The sequence below is a fragment of the Salvia hispanica genome, chromosome 6 (assembly GCF_029641045.1).
Source record: "Salvia hispanica isolate PSC_SH4W2 chromosome 6, Shi_PSC_v1, whole genome shotgun sequence".
Taxonomy (NCBI): Eukaryota; Viridiplantae; Streptophyta; class Magnoliopsida; order Lamiales; family Lamiaceae; genus Salvia; species Salvia hispanica.
In genome coordinates this window covers 28772302-28792200 of record NC_142697.1, presented here as the reverse complement: position 1 = coordinate 28792200, position 19899 = coordinate 28772302, and the positions used below count along the sequence as shown (strand labels likewise).

The following is a 19899-nucleotide window of genomic DNA, read 5'->3' as shown; positions in this document are numbered from 1 at the left end:
ACTGAAGCAAGATCTTTAATATACAAGCATGCATCAAAGGTACTTCTAACAAAGCCTAACTTATGCATACAATTATTGAACTTGATGTTCCACTGCCTGGGAGATTGCTTCAAACCATATAGGGCCTTCTTCAATAAACACACATGATTAGGAAATTTGGGGTCAACAAAGCCTTCAGGTTGTTTCATGTAAATAGGTTTATCTAACTCACCATGCAAGAAGGCAGTCTTAACATCCATCTGTTTTAATTCCCAATTAAAATGAGCACATAAGGCAAGCATTAATCTCACAGTGGTAAATTTAACAACAGGGGCAAAAATCTCTGTATAATCTACCCCCTCTTGTTGGGTAAAGCCTTTTGCCACTAGTCTAGCCTTGTACCTAAGGCCCTCCACCTCATTTTTCAATTTATAAAGCCACCTGCAATCAACCACAGATACACCAGGAGGCAAAGGTACAAGAATCCAAGTAAGGTTAATTTTTAAAGAGTGCATTTCCTCCACCATGGCTTTATGCCACTGACTCCAAAATTTAGATTTAGTAGCTTGCTTGTAAGTTTGGGGTTCATCCCCATCTGACTCATGAACATTGAAAGCTAAGTTTATAAGAGCAACTAAACCCACAAAGCCATCATACTTAACAGGTTTCTTAACATTAGTTCTTCTAGCTCTATCTCTAGCAAGCACATAATCCTGTAAGTTAGAAACTTCAATGGCATTCTGAATACCAGCAGGGCTATTAATCACATTTTGAACAGGGACAGGAGGAAAATTTCTAGCAGGACTATCATGCATATCAGGCAGATTGTCACAAACATTTTGAGAAGTCACATCATTTTGAACATCATTTTGGTGTCCTTCATTAGGTGTCTCATCAGGCATATAGGCTGGATAGGTGTTCCAGAAGGACTGCTCCACCTCACTTGAAGCATCATTGAGAGGCTTCACAGCAGTGAGTGAGTCTGTGGACTCCACCTCACTAAGAGGCTCATTGTCCACATCTATGGGATCTGGGGTACTTGTCAATCTTAAGCAGGGGAATTCATCTTCATTGAAGACTACATCTCTGCTTATGATGACCTTAAACCCAGGTTCATCCCTAAGCCAGACCCTATAACCTTTAACACCCTCAGGGTACCCTAGGAAAACACCTTTCCTAGACCTAGGCTCAAGTTTATCAGACTTGTGATGCACAAAAGCAGAGCAGCCAAAGACCCTTAGGTGAGAAAAATTAAGAGGTTTTCCATAGAACACATATTCAGGACACTGACCAACCAAGGGCACAGAAGGAGACCTATTCACCAAATAAGTAGCAGTTAATAAGGCCTCACCCCAAAATTTTTTAGACAAACCAGACTTAGATAGCATGCATCTTACTTTTTCAAGAAGAGTTCTATTCATTCTTTCAGCAACCCCATTTTGCTGGGGAGTATATGGCACAGTTTTATGTCTTTTAATTCCAAAACCATCACATAAGTCATCCATCTGATTATTGCAGAACTCCAGACCATTATCAGTTCTAATAGCCTTAATTTTCTTACCAGTTTGAGTTTCTATCAAGATTTTCCAAGTTTTAAGCTTTTCAAAGACATCAGACTTGTGTCTCATCAAAAAACACCAAACTTTTCTTGAAAAATCATCAATCACAGATAAGAAGTATACACAACCAGAGTGAGAAGACACAGAAGCAGGACCCCAAACATCCATATGCAAGTATTCCAGAATGCATTTACTTATATTAGCAGGTGCAGGAGTAGTAGGGAATGAAACCCTATGCTGTTTACCCAGCACACAAGAATCACAAAAGGGCAACTCACTTTGGACATCATTATCAGACAGGATGGCATGCTTTTTCAGAATACTTAGACCTTTAGCACTCATGTGACCAAGCCTATTATGCCACAGCATGGTTCTATCATTTTTAACAACATTGGCATAAGCTTTTTCACATGAAAGAGGCACAGCAGTACAGACATATAAACCACATTTTTTGTTAGCTTTGAACAGACACATAGATCCTTTGCAGATTTTCATGCAGCCTTCTCCCCACTTTCCCCCCAGACCCTCATTTTCAAGAGCAGTACAAGACATAAGGTTATAACACAGATCTGGAACATATCTCACATCCTTCAAGTTAAGCACATAACCATTATCAAACTTCAAACACACAGTGCCAATACCAAGAATTTCACATTTCTTGTCATCAGCCATTGACACAAAAGTTTTAGTTACAGGTTTTAGCTCAGATTACACTTCCTTGAAAGGACTCACATGATAAGTACACCCAGAGTCACATAACCATTCATTAGTAGTAAAGGGGCAAGCAGGAGAAGCATTCACAAGAGGCAGATCATGCACCATGAACACAGAATCATTCATGTTATCATAGGTAGCCACATTGACAAGAGGTTCAACCTGGGAATTATTATTCTGGAATTTATTCTTTTTAGGTTTAGTGCACTCCTTTTTATAGTGCCCAACATCCTCACAGTTAAAACACTTCCTATAGGTCTTAGGATCCTTACTTCTGGACCTAGATCTATACTTTTTCTTGCCATTATTACCTGAGTTAGAACCACTACCTGATTCATTTCCCCCTCTGGTTTTAGACCTACCTCTAACATTAAGAACTTTGTTATAGACATTCTTATCAGCAGCTCTTTCCCTAAGTTCAAGTTCCTTAGATTTTAGGGAGCTAACAATTAAATCTAGAGGAGCAGAGTCTCTGCCATACTTAATGGCAGCTTTAACATCACTATAAGAGTCAGGAATGGCATTCATTAGGGCAATACTAGTGTAAGCATCTATTGTGGTGTCACCAGATCTTTTAATATCCTGAACAAGCTTCTGAAACCTATCAACATTATCATCTATATCCTTAGTAAGATCAAGCTTAAACTTAAACAATTTTTCAAGCAAATACATCCTTGAGGATATAGAGGTTTCAGTAAACAAAGTATCAAGCAATTTCCACATTTCAGAAGCAGATTCAACATGATCAACTTTTCTAATCACAGAATCAGACAAATTTAACACAATAGTGGCCCTAGCCAACTCATTCATTTCATCTTTCCTATCCTGAGCAGTATCCTCAGGTAAGGAGTCATCAACAACTTTGAAAACTTTTTGTTGAATTAAAACACACTTCATTTTCTGTTTCCAAATAGCAAAATCATTTTTACCATTATAAGGAACCAAACTCACAGGCTGAGACATTATTACAACAAGTTTTGCAAGAACACAGGAGGCAAGGCTAAAACACACAAACTTACACACCTGAGAACACACAGACATCCACCAGCAAACACAGGAACAGGTACACAGCTTTCACACAACAGAAAGGACCTCAAATCCTTGACTGTCACGAGCAACACTGGCCAAGGCTATCCCAGCTCGCAATCACTCACTTGTGGAGGGCGCAGGGGGTCACTTGGGCAGTATAGGTGCTTGGTGGTCAAGTAAAATGAGATCACAAGATCACAGAGCACAAGAACCAGCGGAAGCAACACAGAAAAAAACACAGAAAGCACAGAAAGACCTAAGTCTTTGCCAGAGACTATCTACCAGAAAACAAGATCCCAAGCCTATAGTGGCACTAAACGAAAAAAATAAAAAAAAATAAAGAAACCAGGAGATAAAGCCAATTTACCAGAGCGAACCCTCACTCGAAGGAGGATTCCACTTGCCCACCTCCTTATGCGACTTGGCGTGCCGCCCTAATCCCCCCGTGGCTCTGATACCATTGTAGGGATCAGATTAGGGTCGGATTCACTAATTACCAAGACCTCTTTGTTCTTCATTAAGGGAGCTCAGTCAAACTCCAACCACGCGACTGATATGGGTACAAGTTACAACAAAGGAGCCCTTACTACTATTACAATTACAGTAACAAGAACTATCTAGGGTTCTTGAGGAACCTTGACTTCTTGGAGTACCTGCACACTCAAGAAACGTGTTAGATTTACAACACAAGATCCTCTCGGATCAAATACAAGTAAATCACACAAAAAGAGGAACTGAACAAGAATAGATCACAAAGTATGGCTCAGAGCCCGCCACATAGCCAGATCTATTCTACTAGAAATCAAATCCAAGGGAGCAACGATGAATCAACTGGAGTCTACCCTCACAGCGTTGATACCTTCACCACACCACTCCTTTCCACCGGATTAAGTCACTAGAACGCCTCAGAACAGAAACCCTAGTTCTCACACAACAAGCAACCGAAGCAGTTGCCTTCAAAACACCACCACACTTGAATATCCACACAAGAATGGTGAAGATTCTCAAAGAATCAACAGGCAAACGCAATCGCAGATCGAAGAGAGAAGGCAGAGAGTTTCTAAGAGAGAGAGTGTAAAGAATGAGAGTAATAGGAAACACACGGCTCTCCTCTCACATAACACACCATCCCTCAATCCAACGGCCAGCAGACTCAATCCGGGTGGAGGAGACACGTGGCAGCCATCCAGCTGCCCTTACTAAGAGATTGGGCTTCTGGGCTAAGTCCAATAAGAATATCAGCCCAGACACAAATAAACCAAGCCCAAAGAATAAAGGCCACATTAATTCAACAGAGGATACCCCTAGAAACATGGTCATCTCCAATGGCGGTGATGATGCAATTATTAGTAATCGTTCAACAATGCTCGACCCCGATGCTCGGTTGATCCCACCTCGCAGTGACACGCCGTGTTTGGGAATCCATGGACGCGTTGACGAGCCCCCTGTTTTGCCGCTGAATAAGAACAAGCACGATCTTCGGGCAGGGCAGGTTGAGGATGTTGGCGAGGTGTTGCAGGCACATAAATCTGCAATTTATCAATCATCAATTGAGCCACTGTCGAGGACTACAAAGAAGAAGACTGTATTGTTGATCCTTGGTCAGTCAGAATCTGCTATCCAGAGGAGAAAAACTGCGAAGGTAGACTGTGTATTGTTGATCCTTGGTCAGTCAGAATCTGCTATCCAGAGGAGAAAAACTGCGAAGGTAGACTGTTCAATAGACAGGTTTATGGAACAAGACAGTTATCAAGGTTCGCAGAGAAGAGTGCCAAGTTATTACATGGAGTCACTTTGTTTTTTAAGAAGAATTTGGTTATTAATGTAGTTCAAACCTTCAAAAGGAACTTGGAGGAGAGCCTGGATGAAGCCTTGGAAGATTCAATCTATATTTCAACTAAATTTTTGGAGATGGAGAATTTGTACTCATCAATGAAATCTTTGCAATATGATATATTGGTTGATGTTGCACTTGGAGTCAAATGGATTTATGAAGTTGGTTTCAAGAATTTAAAGGTGGTTGGACTTCAGCTAGGTGATGTTGCAATTCTTGATATATCAACTGCACGGCAAGATGAGTTAACTACTCAAAGTATACGATCTGATGAGAGCAGATTTCAGTTTGATCCTGGGGACTACGATGAAGCCCTTCTAGCTTTCCTGAATTCAATTGCTGAAAATTTTGCGAAGACTCCCACTGAGATATTGCACGGGCAAGGATTCTACTCGCAACAGGCATTGTTATGGATAATACGAATTTATCAAGCCCATATTGTGCCTCGAGAGATAAATCCATGGCAACCTTGTGGCTTGAAGGAGCTGGTCGAACCGGAGTCGGCGAGTTTTACCAAATACTGAAACGTACGACTCATGATTCATATGATCTGAAAGTAGAGGGTATAATACAGAAGGTATTAAAAAAATGGACCATATCAGGTCAGCTGAATCCTATAAGTTCAAGGCCGGTACCCAATATTGGGATGTTAGTTGCTAACCTGATGTTACCTACTTCAGCTTCCGTTTGGGAAGTCTTACATTTTCTAATGATGGAGAAGCTCAGAATGCTATTGGTTGTCTCTAGCTACTATGATCCTCAAAAGAGATTCAAGAGGGGAATTCTGATTTCTGCGGAATCTTCCAAACTTATGAAGAATCGGCCCATGTTCTTGAGTTCAAGGGAAGCTCAGTTTCTATTCAGAGCTCCAAACCAATCAGATCTACGAGGTGCGATGAGAGTATGGGATCAACAAAAGTCGCCTCAAGGAGAACCAATCACCGCCTCTTGCTTCGTGGTTTCCACCTTGAGAACAAGGTGGATTTTAACCGTGAGGGAGTTGATACGAGATATCTCCATATCTCTATTAATTTGTCTATCAATTATTTTCCATATCTTTCCTTATTTGCTTATGATTATTTGCTTGGTCACTAAGTTAGGTATTATGGTATTAGTCTTATAAATGGGAGTCATTGTATTATTCTCAAGCATTCAAGAAATATCAAATTATCTTATTTTCCTTTTATTGTGTTCTACTCTCTTTGTTTGGTTTGATCGACGGGAAAAGCTCCCGCGACTACCGTTTATCCCTAAATTTGACGCCGGAGTGATCGTTGGGCAACAGCTCCTGCGACGTTCGACGCAAATTATCCGAGCTAAGGAACTTCATCCTTTTTTTTTTAAGGAACTTCATCCTTAACACACCCCTATGTATTATTTGATTTTATAAATAAAATATGCACTTTAGAGAGTGAATTACTCCCTCCGTCTGCTATTAGGAGTCCTATTTCTTGGCGGCATGGGTTTTAAGAAATTTTAAGAAAAGTGAGTGGAAAAAAGTTAGTGGAGTAGGGGTCCTAATTGTATATATTAGTTTTAAATGAACAGTGAGTGGAATGAGTTAGTTGAAGATGAGACCATTTAACTATTTATAGTAAAAATAAACCGGGACTTCTATGCGCAGACGGACTAAAATGGAAAAAACGGGACTCTGGAGGGAGTACATTTTTAAGCTCTACTTTTAGAGAGTGAGTGTACAAAAATGCTCTATAGACTTTTGGGGGCATTTTTGTCCGAAAATTTGGTCAAAAAGTGAAAAATCACTTGAAACGAGCAAATGGAATAATCTAGGGACCGCAAAAGATATTTTGCAAGTACAGAGCCACGAAATGTGGATTACTCTATTTGTAAATTGCACATAATCACAAATATGATGGGGCTATATGCTAAACTCTAAACTAATTAAATTGAACAAACCTATAAAGCTTTGTTGAAATTAGAAATCGCTTTATTCTTGTACTAATGTAAGTACATTTTTTATGGCCGGTTTAAAATGATAAAAGTTAGGTGAAAGTCCACTTGAACTACAAAATTATAAAATATTTCATTTGTCTATGAGGGTGTCTCTTTTAGTCTTTAGATACTACCCCCTCCGTTCCCCAAATATTGTCCCACTTTGACTCGGCACTGATCAAGTTTTTGTCCCTGAAATTTTGTCACATTTTTTCCATTTCCGTCCGTCCCACAAAATTTGTCACATTTCACTTTTTACCATTTTTGGCAGTGGATTCCATATTCCACTAATTTATTCTTATTCATATTTTATTATAAAACTAATACTTTAAAATTAAAACACACATCCGACCAACTTTTTAAACCTACTTTGCATTACATTTCTTAAAACCCGTGTTCAGTCAAACTATGGCAAAATTTGGGGGACGATGGAGTAATAATTGGAGGCCGCCTTGTTGTTTTTAGTGTTCAATTCAATCTGATTTTTGTAGAAAGAAGAGAGTTTATGGTCTTAGTTTAATTGCAAATATCCGGTCCCACGTCGTAAATTAAAGAAAGAGCTTAAAAATTTCAGATTGTTATCTTTAAATAGCGTCCTCTAATTTCTGTAAAATTACGACATAACTTGAAACAAGAAAATCAGCGCTTCATACCTCAGAATTTCAGTAATTCCTTACTACTATCTTTTACTCAAGCTAGCTATGTAGTAGTAGTATATGAATTAGCTATGTTTCGTTACTGCTTTTGTGGCTGAACCTAGTACTTTGCAATTTATTTATATACTCCAAATATGCATTAATTATGGGTTATTGATTTTGATTTATTTTCAGGTGAAGAAAGATGGCAATAACTCGATCAATCTAATTTGCTTCCTTTTTCTTTATGTTGTTCATGTTGTTTATGTTTGTGTGATTTGTTTCGACTTAATTTGGTTTCCGTACGTTGTTGCTTTGATAATAATTTCCAGATACATATAATGTATCTGATGATCCCAGGTTGTATGCATCGTTCTGCTTCATTTGAATTTTGAATATTTCCTACTTGTGTACTCCTACTACATTTGTTTATGTGACTTTTCAATGCTTGATTTGATTCTATTCGATAACTTTTTATAGTTGTCTTGCAGTTAGAATTAATTTTTTATTTAGTTTTTTATTACTCTTTTCGTCCGTAAAATATTGACCACATTTGACTGATTGAGTTTAAGAACTATATACTCCATGAAGGAAAGAGGATGGGAAAAAAGTTAGGGCAATGTGAGTCTCGCTTTTATATAAGCGAAGCACTTCTTATGGGTACGAGATTTAAGAAATTGATATTTAATCGTAAAGTATGAGAGATAAAAGTAGAGAAGTAAAAGAGAATAAAGTAGGTGGAGAATAAAGTAAGAGAACGTATTTTTTGCTAAATAGGGAAATGACTTACTTATAGCGGGACATTCCAAAAAGGAATATGACTCGCTTATCTTGGAACAGATGAAATATTAATTTTATCTATAATAAAATGTGAGTGTAATGAGTTATTGGAAAGTGAGGTCTTTTTCTAAAAAGTGGAAAAAAAAAACAACTTGGACAATATTTAGTGGAAAAAGGAAGCACTCGATTTCGCATTAATTTTTTCATGAATATTCATGACACTAAATTGAATACGTATAATTTTTATTTTCATCAATAACCGCAAACTAGTACATAAATTTTCTTTTAATTATATATAAGATGTACAATCAATTAAAACATAGTAATATAATAAAATTTACAGAAACTATTTGTATATTTTAATTTTCTAATTAAAATATAATGTGTAAAATCTGCAAATTTTTGTGAGCTAAGATATTCGGATGATTGAAGAGATTTTTGACAATATTGGAGTAATATAATTTCGATGATTTAGACTTATGAGCTCCGATAGTGTAAACAAAATATAAGAAAATTTGTGGGATAATTAATTTTTAGTTTGTGTAAAATGTGGAAATATCAGAAATTATTTACAGAGAATTTTAATGAATTTTTATCGATGATTATATTTTATCTAATTTGGTTGTGCCATGTTAGGATAATTTTATTAATGTTTAAAAAATAACATATTTCATCTCTTTTACTTTTTTTTTCTTGTATTTTATCTTCTCTTTTTGTTTTTTTTTTATTTGATTTTTCTCTTAAATTTTATTCTCTATCCTATTAAAATATTAAATATTTATTCATTAATTTTATGCTCTAACACCCATGATCTTCCAATGAAAAATGCAAATTGGCCTGTCACATTCTGGTATAAAGCGATGTATAACAATGATTTGCTTGACTAGGACTAATTTGTTATTTAGATCACTCTAGATTAATTAATTATAGACTACTATGGAAGTTAATACTCTCTCGTCTACGTTTTCAAAAATAATATTTTAGAGATCGACACAAATTTTAAGAGAAAAAAACATTAAAATAAAGTAAATAGATATTGAACTAACATCATTAAATATAATAAGAATTTCAAATGATATAAGTTAACTATGGAATAATTTTTATGAACGGATCAAAATAGCAAAAATAAAGGGATAGATTAACAAAAGCGAAACACATTATAGATATTCATATTCAGGCCCATTGCAGTTAATGGCCCATTATAACTCACTGAATATTAAGGCCCATTCGCTCAATAAAATACACAATTCCTTTGAAGCATTTGATCGAACATATATAGGTAAATTCTTTTGGTGTAAATATATGTTCTCGGGGCCCAGACTCTATCGTTGGTTGGTTCCAATCCAAGTCTTTCTTCTCCAAGATTCTCTTTCTTGATAAAAGTGTTACCATCAAATCGGGATTACGTCCTCTTGAATGTAATACTGCTTACTCACATTCTAGCCCAGAAATTGTTCGATGAAATGCTCGAATGGAATTTCGTAAGTGAGTTAAAATTAAAGTTAATGATTTGAATAAAGAAAACATTTGTTTCGAAATAATTTTCTATGTGCCAATTCATTTCGTCAAAAACAATCATTCAGTTTATTACTATATAGTAATTGTTTTTAATTAATTGCTTATTTTATTGCAGTATTTTTCACAGTATTTTCTATTTAATCGACTAGGAATTTAAGGCCCATTTCGCAGTCTTTGTACAAAAACACTTCGTTTGAAGCATTTCGTCGAACAAATTCCACGCCTAAACTTAATATCGGCTGCACAATTTATCCTTTTTCTTAGTTGGTTCTCAAATCTCGTTTCTTCTCTATTTAATTTATAGATAGCGCTGTTATCTCATCGAATCGGGATCATAACTGGTAAGTTACATTCAGGCAGAAACTGTTTGATGAAAAGCTAGAAAGGAATTTCCAGACAGCGTCCACGATCCAAATCAACCAGAATGATTCATTATTCATACAAAGGAAAGGAAACCAAAGGGGTGTAACAACCTTACAAAACAAAGCACACAAACATGAACAACAATTTCAGGAAATAAAAAGGCAAAGATTGGATGCTTTTAGGAGTTCAGAGTGGCAGAGTATCTCTGACATGAAAGTTGAAGTTGTAATAATTGACGCCAGTGTAAATACCATCAACCTGATTAGTATAAACAATTTGGCCATCCATGGAACTCTTGTCTTCCTGAGTGTAAGAGTAAGGAACATTGCACGTGCCTCTCGTCCCGACATAATCCACAATAACCGTGCTCCTCCCAGGCACAGGAACGGTCCCGGTGGCTGTAACCGACGTCGTAGTTGTTGTGGTTTCATCCCACTGAAACGTCCCATTTATCTCGTAATTCACTGTAATCGACGCCTTCTCAATGAATGGCACGCCAGCTTCGATGCTCGCGCTGATCCCAGCTGTCAACGATAAGCTCCGGCTAAAAGTATAAGATTTTTCATCCGTGTACGTAACCGACACTTGCATCGAAGCCTCCTCAGCGTCGTCGTTAGTAAGCGTGGCCGAGCCTACCAAGTAAGGCGCCTCGTTGAAAATCCGAGCATACTCCATCTTGTATCTCAGTGTAGATCTTCCTCACCCGCACCAGTTCTTGCACTTCCATTATTGCTTCGTTCGTGATCGTCGCGGACGACGCGCTTAGGCCATGCACGATATAGTCAGCTGTGGTCGTGAGCCGCTGGCAGAATTTGTTGGTCTCCCTGCTGCGGAGCGCTATTGAATTTTCGTCGATTTTGACTGGCCAGAATATATTCTTGTCAACGGAGTCAAGCATAGCATTTAGCCATGAATGCCACTCTATCGCCCAGTAGAGATTTCCAACATCCGAGTTCTGCTTTATTTGGACATGTCAATCCGGCCTCAGCTCTACTGTGCAGCTCGAATACTCGTAGTTCGGATCCTGGGCGTCGAATTTCAACGCGCCCGACCCTGGTGTGAGATACTTGCCGTTATTCCCTTTGAACGCTACTTGCGCGGGCAGTTTCACCAATGTGTTCCAATCCACTAAAGTTAGGTTACTTTTACTCTCTTCGTCCCCGGAAAAGTATGAACGTATGTTTCAACACAGATTTTATTGTATAATTGGTAAAGTAAAAAAATGATAAATAATATATTGTAAGTAGTGTTAGAGCATCGACGGTGGTTGTGTACTAGCAATAGCCGAGCCCAAACTCCTCCTGCCACATCATCATGGACTAGCAACAGCCTAGCAATAAACTAGCAGTAGCCTAACCAATGCCCTAGCAATTTAAATAAATTTGAGAAAAAAACAACAAAAACTACAACAAAAAAAATGAATTAGACAAAAAAAAAACATAGTTTAGTTCATAGAAATTAAAAAAATAAAAAATAAAAATAATTGGCTAGCTGATTTCGTCCACGCCCTAGCTCTAGGGTGTTTTTTTTCGTCCAAACGATTAGGGCACGCAATGGTGAACTAGCATGCAGAAGGCCTAGCCGTTCGCCGGCGGCTAGGGCTTGGGCTAGTCCACCACTGTGGATGCTCTTAGTGGAGAGTAGGTTCCATATCATTAGTATTATAGTGTAATGCTATAAGTTGTAAATAAAATGAACTAATAAGGAAATAGTTCATACTTTTCAAGGACGGATGATGTATCATCCACGTAAAAGGCCATGGTCGAGGCGTCTACCGACACGCTGATAGGAACTCATCGTCGAGCAACGGACCTCAGCCAACAATCGTTCAAGAGGAGGAACAAGACACTAGTCAAGGGATCGTGACAGCTAGTGCAGAGACGAACCAGAATCTCGCTGGAAGAGCCAAGACCGTGAAGAAGCAGACCCAGCCCAAGAAAGACCGTCTGAAGCGTAATGCAGGCCTGCCCAGCAAATACAAGGATTATGTGCCTAAGTGATTAGCTTGAGTTATTTACGTTTATTTATTTCTTAGAGATATTTTTGTTTGATTTAGTATCTTCTTTTTGTTTATCAAGATAGAGTCAAATCTTTTCGGGTTTTCTTCTTGATTCTTTCCCGAATCGTAAGTCCGAATCAAGCAGGGGAATTCTATATATTATAGAATTCCCATAGATCGAGTCTCGAGAAATAAGTAATAAAAATTTACCTATTGTCTCAACCCTAATTCTCTCAAACCCTAGCACCTCAACTAGGGAAGCTCTCAAATTTATCAAATTCTAGTTAGGATCGGAATCAAATTCATATCAACTGGCGCTTCATTGAGCCTCTCTTCCCCCGCTGATTACTACCGTGGCTATGGCATCCGACGAAGCACACACCGGTAGGGAAACCCCCCTGGCCTACACGATTGAGGAACTTGGCCAGAGCATGTTCGATATCAAAGTTCGTATCGCTGGTGACGAGAAGAAGATCCAGTCCAACCGCTTCACTCAGGAGGCCTTCGAGCGACAACAGACCTCGTGGAATAAAAGGATGGATGAACACATGACGCGTCTACTGACGGCCGTCGAGAACCTGGGAAAGAAACCCCCCGAAGCGGCGGCTGCTGGCCCGACGCTTACGACCACTCGTGGCTGGCAAGTGCCGACATCGACGACAATTAAACCGGTGGGGTTTAATCAAGACTCTCGGCCTAAGCTGAAGATGGACCCACCCCGATTCAATGGTGAGGGTGTGGTCATGTGGATCAAAAAAATCCAAAAGTTTTATAATCACACTTTCACGTCTCTCGCGGACCGTTTGTACCTTACGGAGTTCCTATTGGATGACGCGGCTGAGGAATGGTTTGATTGGTGGGAGTCTAACAATAACGGTCGTGGATGGGACGAGTTTCTACTCGATATCAAACGCCGCTTTGATCCGGATTTGTATGAGGATTATGTCGGGCGATTGGCGACTCTACGCCAGAAAGGGTCTTTGGAGACGTACCTCACCGAATTTGAGCCAATCCTCCGAAAGGTATCACACGTTGGGGATGGCACCCTGACCTCCTTGTTTATTGCGGGTTTATCGCCTAATCTCAAGCATGAGCTCTTGACTCGCCGGCCTGCGTCTCTCAGCGACGCTATCGCGCTCGCGCAACAGCTTGCGGCGTGTTAGGCCGCGACAACAACCGGTTCCCGATCAGCTTGGCAGCCTCGCGACTTCAGGCTGAACCAAAAACAGCAGCCTTCTGCCCAGAAATCCCTCGACAGCACTCGTCTGCCGCCAACTCCAACCCGAACCCAGCGCGATTCGCAGGCACCAACTGATTATCCAGTGGTTCGTGTCTCGGAGGCGGAACGTGCTGACCGCACGAAAAGGGGACTTTGCTGGTATTGCCCGGAACCGTACTCCAGATCCCACGTTTGCAGCAAGAAATTCTATGCTCTTATGGGTGAGGATGACGTGGAGGAACCATTATCCGACGACGAGGAAGAGCCTGAGACCATGGAGGCCGAGAATATGGTTATCTCAGGGGATGTCTCTCGCATTCTGGTTATTGGGCCCAAGCTCAGACCCCGTTCCATCTGAGTGACGGGCATCATTTAAGAGGCACCGGTGTCAGTGTTGATTGACGGCGGCAGCACCCATAATTTCATCAAGCCCGCCGTCGCGGAAAAGCTAAGTCTTTCGCTTCACACTATTTCTCCTTTTCGGGTTTTTGTTGGCAATGGTGCATCGTTGCGATGCGATTATGTTAGTCTCAACACACCTATCTCTCTGCAGGGCCATCGGTTTGATATTGACCTGTTCCTTTTGCAAGTAGAAGGCCCGGACGTCATCCTCGGGGTGCAATGGCTTCAGGTTTTGGGTAAAGTGGCGATCGATTTCCGCGATCTTTCCATGGAATTCATGTGGAAAAATATGTCGATCCTGTTGCAGGGTGAGGACATTCCACCTAAGAGGATATCCTACAACAGCCTGTTCTCCCTCATTGGCCAGGACCGTGAATCAGATATTTTTGAGATTATCCCCTTGGACATGGGACCGGCAACGGACACCACCCCCGACGCCACACCATCTCCTTCTGTGAACCCCGCGCTACAGGCTGCTATCGATGAATTTGCTGGGGTATTTGACGCCCCGTCGGGTCTTCCACCCGCCCGATGCTGGGATCACAGGATTCACTTGTCGAGTACGGGTAAGCCAATCAATGTGCGTCCTTACCGTTATCCCTATTTCCAGAAGGCAGAGATTGAGCGTCAAGTTAAGGAGATGTTATCTCAGGGCGTCATTCAACACAGCACCAGCCCCTTTTCCTCCCCTGTTCTCCTGGTTCGCAAAAAGGACGGCACGTTTCGGTTTTGTGTCGACTACCGCGCTCTAAATGCGGCGACAACTCCAGACCACTTTCCAATCCCGACAGCGGATGAGCTGTTCGACGAGCTACACGCAGCGGTGGTTTTCTCGAAACTGGACCTTCGTTCGGGATATCACCAGATTAGAATGCATGTAGGTGACATCACAAGACTGCCTTTCGTACCCATGACGGCCACTTTGAATTTTTAGTGATGCCGTTCGGCCTGACAAATGCCCATTCCACATTCCAGGCAGCGATGAATGGGATCTTCAAGCCCCTCCTTCGCCGCTTTGTGATAGTATTTTTTGACGATATACTCGTCTACAGCAGCTCGGCAGAGGAGCACGTCGCCCATCTCCGCGAAGTATTGGCCATTCTAAGGGATAACTCCTTTTTTATAAAGAAGACGAAGTGTGCTTTCGGTGTTTCGACAATTGACTACTTGGGTCACATTATCTCGGCCGGTGAGCTTTGGGTCGATCCGTCAAAGATCGAGGCTATGCTTGTGTGGCCGCAACCCACCAATGTTAAACGCCTACGCGGATTTTTGGGCTTGACGGGGTACTATCGTAGATTTGTGAAGAACTACTCCGTCATCGCAGCACCACTCACTGAATTATTAAAAAAGGACTCCTTTAATTGGAGCGAGCAGGCAGCAGCGAGCTTTACCGCACTCAAAGAGGCAATGAGTTCGACCCCGGTTCTGCGACTTCCAGATTTCTCTCTGCAGTTTGTGATAGAAACGGATGCATCCGACTTTGGAGTTGGGGCAGTATTGATGCAACAGGGACACCCGTTGGCATACTTTAGTAAGAAGTTGGGGCCTCGCCGACGCGTAGCATCTACCTACCATAAGGAGTTGTATGCCATCGTGGAAGCGGTTCAAAAATGGCGACAGTACCTCTTGGGTCGCGAATTTATTATCAGGACGGACCAGCGCAGCCTTCGCGAGCTCCTTGCACAGGTGGTGCAGACTCCCGATCAACAATTCTACGTCCGCAAGTTGATGGGTTTCAAATTCTCCATTGAATACAAATCGGGGGCGTCTAATAAAGTGGCAGATGCCTTATCGCGGCGGGATGATGACAGCCCCGACACTGCCGCTAAGTTGTTCTCCCTCTATGCTCGTCCTATTCCGGCTGTGATTGAGATGATTCGCCGTGAAAACGAGCAGCTGCCCGATCTGCTGGCTCTCCACCGGGCAGTAGCTTCAGGAGATGCTCCACCGCATATTTCTGTTAGGGATAGCATCCTCTATTTCAAGACGCGGGTTTATGTTAGCCGCGATTCCCTTGCGCGGTCAGCTATCCTTGCGGAGTGTCACGACTCTCCCGCGGCGGGCCACCCCGGTGTGCAGAGAACGTTAGCCTGCGTGTCCGCCGTGTTTTATTGGCTGGGCCTCCGTCGTGACGTTCGCGATTATGTGGCCGCGTGTTTTACGTGCCAATCAACGAAGTACACCCGCGACAAGCCGAACGGTCTGATTCAGCCGTTACCCATACCGGGCATGGTTTGGGAGGCCGCGTCCATGGATTTCATCGTCGGGCTTCCCCCCTCGAATGGTTATACAGCGGTTATGGTGGTCGTGGATCGTTTGTCGAAGTACGCCCACTTTGGGGCTTTGAAGACGGGTTTTGACGCACCGCGTGTAGCACGCCTCTTCGTTAATACTGTGGTCAAGTTGCATGGGTTCCCGGCGAAGCTGTTGTCTGATCGAGACTCCATATTTATGAGCGAATTCTGGGGGGAACTTCTGAAGCTTAGTGGGACGAAATTACAGTTTACAATAGCGTACCATCCCCAGACAGACGGCCAGTCGGAGGTGACGAATAGGGCCCTGGAACAATATTTGCGCGCCTTCGTTTTTGACAGACCTGCGCGGTGGTTTGATCTCCTTCCCTGGGCCGAATTGGCTCTAAATTGCAGCATCAACGCCAGCCTTGGCATGTCTCCATTTCAGGCTTTGTATGGGAGGGAACCTCCTAATCTGTTTGCGACGTATCCTCGCCCGTCACACAACACAGCAGTTCAGGAGCTGTTGACTGAACGACAGGATACTCTTGCGAAGTTAAAGCGCCGTATCGCGCGAGCTCAGGATTCTATGGCAGAGTTCGCCAATAGCCGTCGTCGGGATGTGGAATTCAATGTTGGCGACCGTGTTCTGCTGCGTTTGCAGCCTTATCGCCAGCTTTCGGTGGGTCGGCCGACTTCGAACAAGCTAGCACGGCGATACTATGGTCCTTATGAGATAATGGAGCGAATCGGGAAGGTGGCATATCGTCTGCTTTTGCCGGCGGATAGCAAGATCCATAATGTATTCCATGTATCTCTTTTGAAGAAGTATGTGCCATTTATTTCGGCCACGGCATCTCTACCAGCCGTGTTTCATCGCAGCGACCCATGCGACACACCGATCTGTGCGACGGCCTCTCGCACAGTCCTCGTTGATGGGGTACCCCAGGAACAATGGTTGGTCGGCTGGTCGTCGGACGCGGGCGCCGTTCCGTCGTGGGAGTCAGTTGTGCTCCTCAAAGAACATTTCCCGGATCTTCACCTTGAGGACAAGGTGGTTCTCGTCGATGGGGGAGTTGATAGGAACTCATCGTCGAGCAACGGACCTCAGCCAACAATCGTTCAAGAGGAGGAACAAGACACTAGTCAAGGGATCGTGACAGCTAGTGCAGAGACGAACCAGAATCTCGCTGGAAGAGCCAAGACCGTGAAGAAGCAGACCCAGCCCAAGAAAGACCGTCTGAAGCGTAATGCAGGCCCGCCCAGCAAATACAAGGATTATGTGCCTAAGTGATTAGCTTGAGTTATTTACGTTTATTTATTTCTTAGAGATATTTTTGTTTGATTTAGTATCTTCTTTTTGTTTAGCAAGATAGAGTCAAATCTTTTCGGGTTTTCTTCTTGATTCTTTCCCGAATCGTAAGTCCGAATCAAGCAGGGGGAATTCTATATATTATAGAATTCCCATAGATCGAGTCTTGAGAAATAAGTAATAAAAATTTACCTATTGTCTCAACCCTAATTCTCTCAAACCCTAGCACCTCAACTAGGGAAGCTCTCAAATTTATCAAATTCTAGTTAGGATCGGAATCAAATTCATATCACACGCGCCCTCCGCTCTGGACGTGTGTCAGGTAGAAGACGCCGTCGTCATCAACCTTGACTGGCTCGAACAAGGTACAAGTGGACTTTGTGACGTCCTCCTCAGGCTGGTCGGATTCAGCAACGATGAATTTGTCGTTTTCTTTCCGCTGCCAGAACCTGTTGAAATAACCGAATCGCAGGTTAACATACTTTTCGTTTACCGTTGCTTTCTCGACTTCAATCTTGACGAGCGTGCTGTAAACGTCATCTTCTCCGACGAGCACGGAGCCACCGTCTGCGTTGAAGTATGCATTGCCTTTGTCGCTGTGAAGTTTGGATTTGATCACGATGTATCTTGGAAGCGTGTCTGACAGTACTGCACTAGTTGTCATGTTTCTTTCTTTCTTCTACCTGAAAATGTTAAGAAATTATATAGCAAGATAAGATCGATTCACTGCACATAGATTTAAAAATAATTTTATTATAAGCACACTAACTAAACATTTTCACTACCGACTTCTTACTTTTACAGTGCAAAGCACAAAAAATATAATATATGGTTATTGTTATGATTATGTAATCAATCACAAGTGTGATGTGGTTGGTCATCTCCACTTTCATCGTATAAATGACCTTTCATTTCTAAAATGATGAAAATAAACGGCTTTGTTGAATTTTTTTATAATCTTTTGCTAAAATGTGAATACCAAAAAAATATATCACAAAACTAAAAGAAAAGTTAGAAAACACAAGAGAGAAACACATGTTCGCCCAATCCTAGATACTACCGACTCTCCTAAAAAGAGAGAAAAAACAACACAAAAAAGCAGGATGTATCAAATTTTTATTAAGTTGGATTTTTTATTTATCTAAATTTTTTCAATCATTTTTATTAAAATTAAATTTCATAGCACACGACATGAAACCTATTAATATTGATTATTGATGGAAGGAGAGACTAACGCCGGATGACGACAAAAAACCATCTGTTTTTCAATCCAAATGATTATAATTCATGAATAAAAATCTATCTAGCTACTGTCACCACTTTAACAACCCTATATAAACCCTAGATGCCTAAAATTAATAGGTATAAATAAATATATTATGGCCGGCCTCAATTATTATCAATTTTAAACCATTCCGATTGAGTGGAAGGCAATACATAAATAAAATATGGTTGGTCTCAATTATTATGAACGAGTGGAAAATAGGTAAACGAAGATGCTTTTGTTTCTTACTCTCAGATTTGGAAAAATTTATTAAACCAACGCCGAATGAAGACAAAACAATCTTTTGTTTTTAATCCAAAAGATCACGATTTTAAACGTGATTTAACTAACTATTTTCCTCTTGTATTTATTAATCATGATCACATTTTCTTATTTTGGCTAGTGGGCTGCCACAATGGACAAAAGTGCATAATTTTTAATTTGTTTAGAGGGTAAGGTCTGAATTTAATAAGGGACCGACCATTACTTACTAATGCAGTTTCCTCATGATATTCTCTATAAACTTGTAATTATGTACTATATTTTATTTAAATTTAGACGTAGCTTAACATATTACTATTTGATATATACTCCTTCCGTCCCACAAAAGATGTCACAGTTGTGGGACAGTACGAAATTTTAGGAGGTTTTGTTTTGTGTGTTAAATAGAGAGATAAAATATAACTTTTATATTCATATGAGAGAGAACTTTTTCCAAAAAAGGAAATATGATATCTTTTGTAGGACAAACTAAAAAGGAAAGTGTGACATTTTTTATGGGACGAAGGGAGTAGTAAATAATACTCCATCCGTCCCGCTTTAGGAGTCCCGGTTAAGATAAATTAATAAAAAATGTCTACAAAGTGTTAAAAGTGGGTCCCAAAATCCACTACAACTAATAAAAAAGTGTTAAAAGTGGGTCTCAACATCCACTATAACATTTATTTATTGGACACTCAATTAAAAGTGGGTCCCAACATCCACTACAATATTTATTTATTACACTCAAACACTTTTTTCTTAAAACATGTGTCCGACTCAACCGGGACTTCTAAAGCGGGACGGAGGGAGTACTATATAATGTAATTTAGAAAGCTTATTG

At 40.9% G+C, this 19899-nt stretch overlaps 1 pseudogene; it reads right to left on the bottom strand.

Moving 5' to 3' along the window:
* Positions 1–10550: 10550 nt before the first annotated feature.
* On the bottom strand, positions 10551–18197 carry LOC148923495 (uncharacterized; annotated as a pseudogene).
* Positions 18198–19899: the final 1702 nt, after the last annotated feature.